The following is a 5259-nucleotide window of genomic DNA, read 5'->3' on the forward strand; positions in this document are numbered from 1 at the left end:
GACTTGCCGGAGCTCCCAAGTTGGTAATCGTGGAGCAGGAATCAGCATCATTCTTGAATATGTTTGTTTGAGTGAACCTACAAGTGGTAGAAAAGGAGTTTTCATTTACAAGTGGTTAATCAAGGTCATTAAGTTGAACTTGATTTAACTTTCATTCAAGTGGTGAAAGAAAAATGAACCTATAAGTGGTTATAAATGAACAAAGTGCTGAATTGAACCCCTAATCTACAAGTGATATGTGAAATCAACAAAACTAATTTTCCGGAAAAACCATTTTGATTAAAACAAACTTAAGTGTTTTGAAATCATAATGGGAAAATAGTTTGTTGGCAGGGGAGTTCTGATTGTTTATGCCAAGTGGATGGTGAATTGAAGCAATTCACAACAGTTGTCACTTTATTGTACAGTTTGTTTTCAAATTTTCCTTGAAAATCAAAAAATTGAAACATGTTTTTGGTTTTAGGGGGAGTAAAAATTTTTTAGAAATTTTAAAAATTTGAAAAATCCAAAAACATGATAAAATCTAAAAAGCCAAAAACATTGAAAAAATTCAAAATGAGTTTTGTTATGAAAAAAAGAGGAAATGATAGTACATTAGTAGACTATCACAACACGCTAAAGATTTGGAAAGTCAAATGTGATAAACAGTCTCACTGATGATATGCCAGTAGGTTTTTATACATTCAGTAGATTGTTTTTGAGATATAAACCTAAATATCATAGCTTACTTATCTCGTGGGGAACATCTCTCGGATATATGGGTAACCCCCGAAATCTTGTTTGAAGGGCTTTCTATTTCTGACATACTAGGTCTTTGTGTGTGATGATATCTGGGGTATTATACCAGGACTTCTGATTTTGCGGAAGCAATAGCCTAGTTCTCGTATAATGCTTTGCATTGCTTTAATCTTAAAGCTCACCCTCAGCATAAAAAATGATGAAACATTGAAAAATGCTAATCATGTGCTGTTGAAAAAAAGAACCCCAAACGGGACACACCGAAAGACGAGCCATTATCTCTTTGTCTGAACGAAAGTTCTAACCTGGGCTCTCATGGTCTCGTATTACCCGTTTACAGATATCATTAGTGTACATTCACCTGTAAGACTGAATATAGAAGTCTGGATATGGGAGTATATTCTGAGGTGGTACACGCGAATAAGTTTAAGTGCTTAAAACACTAATCTCGTATCTCAGAACAGTTGAACTTTGTGTGAAAATTTAAGTGGATTAGTATACTGGCAATCTAAGTGAATCGTTTAGAACTTAAAATGTTTAAAGCTTAACGGTGTTAGTGATAAATTTTCGAAATCTCAAAAACTGATATGATCCTCTTACACAAACTCACAAAAATATTGTTTGTAAATATTTCTTTACTGCAGTTCATTAAAATCAAAAATCCAAAAAGATTTTCAGTGTGTTTTAGCATATGTTTTTGAAAATTCAAAAATCTTTTTGACAACTGATAATGAAAAGTTGATTTTCAAAATTCTGAGTGCTAAACATGATGAACAGTGGGTTGGGAGAGTTTGTTTTTGAGATGAAAAGTGTTATAAAAATCTACCCAAAAGTAAGGTGTTGATGATTAAACGATATCTACAATATGGTTTCTAAATTTGTCAAAATTTAAATTTGTGAAATTTATTTTGAGGTAGAGTTTGTGCAGGTTAAAGCCAGGTTATGTTTTTAGAACATGTGAAAGTTATAAGAGCCAGATTTTAGATCCAAAAGCTGTAGATTGTGAATTCCAGACTGTGATCCCAGCTTATCGAAAGGGGGAGTCTGAAGTCAGCTAAGAGGGAGTCTGAAGATGCAAGAGCCAGCTTCTGATTCTGGATCAACATTCAAGAGGGAGTTTGAATGGTAAGGAGCCAGGTTCCAATCCTGTGATCCACGCAAGATGCTGATTCTGATGAACTTAAGGAATCAAGATATATGTTCAAGAGAAGATAGAGATAGTTTGAGATTCTGGAAGAGCGAGGGAGAAGAAGAGAAAGAGATTGATTGAGGATGCTTACCATGGAGTATGCTTTGAAGAGAGCGAGAAGATTGATAAAGACTGAAGATGTGACATACCGAAGACTCGACATCGAAGACTTCATCAACATCCAAGGGGGAGTCTGTTGGTGCATATGTCTGTCGACTTCGTCTTGTATCGAGTCTTGTATTAGATTAGAAAGATCAGGGCACGATATTCGAGAAAGTTGAGAAATATATAAGTTGGAGCCATTTCGCACGAAGTGGACTGGGCCATTTCGCACGAAATGGTGCTTAGTCAATCCGCACGAAATGGTGATTGTCATTTCGCACGAAATGGGCATTTCGTGTGAAACTGTTTCGTATGAAATGGTGGGTCTATAAATAGCTGCTTGGTGATTTCATTGGTAACGATTCGATTCCGGTAGCGAAGCTCTGCCGAAGTGTCTCCAGCATTGTAAACGATCTGATATTCAATACAGAGACAGTTTAAGTGATTCTGTGTGCAAACCAGCTGAAATAACTCCAATACGTTTGTTTCCGCCAATATCCTACAGGTTTAATAGTAAAGTGAGGTTCTGGTCTAAAACATTCAGTAGAAATATTTATTTTATCATGTTACATCAGTAAGATATCATACATATGTGAGGTTTACCATTTATCGCCAAACTATGCACCGTAGGGGCATTTTGGTCATTTCACTTATGCTTTTGAGGACAATTTGGAAGTCTGAGTTCACAACTTGTACTTACTGTAAAAATATTAAAATTTATCTACAAACTCGGTAGGTAACAAGTCTTAGGTGTTAAATATGGTTTTAAACCATATTATGCACCTAATTAGTGTAAAAGTCGATAATTGACGATATTTGAGATGTTTATGAAATTCTGAGATTTTTATCAGTCTTGAATACTTAAAATATTTTATTTAGAGCATGTTTGGCTAAGCTTTTCCAACCCAACTTATTACTTATTGACTTAATCAAAAAGCTAAAAAGGAGTTTTAGTGTTTGACAAACCTAGAAGTCCTTTTCAAAATGACTTTTTGAGAAGGAGAAAAAGTCATCAAAAAGTCATTTTTGAGAAGTTAGAATGTTGTGACTTTTTGAACCAATTTATTAACTTATTAGCTTTTAGTCATTTCACATCAATAAGCTAAGCCAAACACTTTTTAAAAAACAACTTATTGACTTATTGGCTTCTCCCACCCTATAAGCTAATCCAAACATTTTTTTTTTGAAACTCCTTTTCAAAAAGTAATAAGTCAATAAGTCCTTTTCACAAAAGTCCTTTTTAGGTAAAATAAGCTTAGCCAAACATGCCTTTAATATATAACATCAGTAGGAAAAGGTTCGGCATGTTAATGATATGTAAATCTCATTTTATTAATGAAAAGGGCATTATCGTCAATTATCGAATTCATGCAAGAACTCTATGTTATGGTCAGTATAAAATCTGTCCAAAAATTCCAAAAGTCCCTAAATATTATATTAAAACAGTAGGTAATGAATTTGGTGTCAAAATTTGGGTTTAAGCATGATTTATGCTAAAAATCGTAGTTTAATTAGGAAAAGTTTCATTTTATGATATCTTGCATATCTTTAGTTTGAGACCAGAAAACGATGTCAAATTTATTTGACATGCTTATATATCAGTAACAAAGGTAGTTGTATATTCATATATTCAAAAATCTTGTTTTTATAACATAAGGGCATAATAGTCAATTTTTAAGCAATAACGGAAACATGCAAATGAACTCTGATTTCTAAGGAACCCTGTAGTATAACCTCAGAGGGTTTTACTAACATATAACATGGTTACAAAGGAATCCTAAGGCATAACTAAACTAAGCTAATTCGGGTCAGAATTGAAAGTCAAAGCAAAAGTCTACATTTGCGACTTTCGGTTGTGAACCGAGCCTAAACTCAGAATTGTCGGGTTGAACATGTCTAAACATGTTCTTATAATATTTATCAAGTTATTAAAGTGATAAAACGTATTTATAGCTTCTACATTATCAGATATAAATTTTATTTAAAAACTGACTCGATTGACTTTTATGTTTAATACTTTGACCCGACAATTGACTAAGTAAATGTGATAATTAGGAGGTGCCCTTTTGAGGGTTTAACACCTACATAATTACCAACACATAGCCATATTCGTTTAGAATTTTGGCTGGACCGTTTAAGATTAATCTACAAGTCAAAGCGGAATTATGCTAAGTTTGACTTTCGGTCCTTATACTAATGAAAACTGAACTACAGGAGCCAAGAACACTTACAAGGGTCCTTAGCACGAAAATTTGAACTAAGAGAGCTTCCTTATAGACCAGGATGCTCCAGAGAATTCAGCTAGAGAGTTGCTTTGAGAATTTCTTTGAAGTGAGCAAGAACAAGTGAAGAATGTGAGCCTATTTATAGAGAATGAGGATTGATTGAGATGAATCCAAGTGTCCCAGCTGTTTTATGATGCTCACAAGTGTCCAAATGGTTTTTAGAAACCATCAAGATGCAGCTGAATTTGTTTAAAGGTTGCAGAGAATCAAAATCAGATTTCAGGTCATGCATACTGGGCAGCTGCCAGTTCTGCTGGAAAATGGTCTCGCCCGCGACACGCACCAGGTGTAGGGGAACCCTGCGCGACACGCGGGGGAGTGCGATTTCAAAAATGTTTTTGTTATTTGCAAGTTTGGTCCCTGCACTTATATAATTCGAATATCTGACATTTTCAGCATGGGGGCCCACATAATCAGGTCTTAAGTGTTCTTGGTAGTAAAACCATGCATTCATATGTTTTGGATTTGTTGAAAACGTCTCCCGAGAGTAAAATTGTCACTTTGACACTTTCAACCCTTCTTTCTTGGAAATTGCAATTAAATCACTAGATTGTACCAAGACTCCATGAAATCATTATTTGATATTCATTAAAAGCCTCGGGATCATTAAAAGGTCATTCAGAGATAAGAATTAACATGTTGACACTTTTAACCCCTGTGTTTTGTAAACTTTTGATTTTAAGCACAAACCGCTTCTTGTGTCCGACAATTTAATCAATAAAGAATATGAACATCATATGAGGTCAATCAGAGGCACAAGTTTGGCATGTTGACACTTTTGGTCCTTCCACATACATCTTTACACTGTTTGTCAACTTTAGTCCCTTTAAGTTATCTTTTTACATGATCAGGGTTTATGACACGTGTCATTACTATATTGGACATGATTTTGCGAGGTGTTACAATAAGTGTTTTCACCATGTTACCAAACTTTTGTAAAATATG

The sequence above is a fragment of the Helianthus annuus genome, chromosome 15 (genome assembly GCF_002127325.2).
Source record: "Helianthus annuus cultivar XRQ/B chromosome 15, HanXRQr2.0-SUNRISE, whole genome shotgun sequence".
Lineage (NCBI taxonomy): Eukaryota > Viridiplantae > Streptophyta > Magnoliopsida > Asterales > Asteraceae > Helianthus > Helianthus annuus.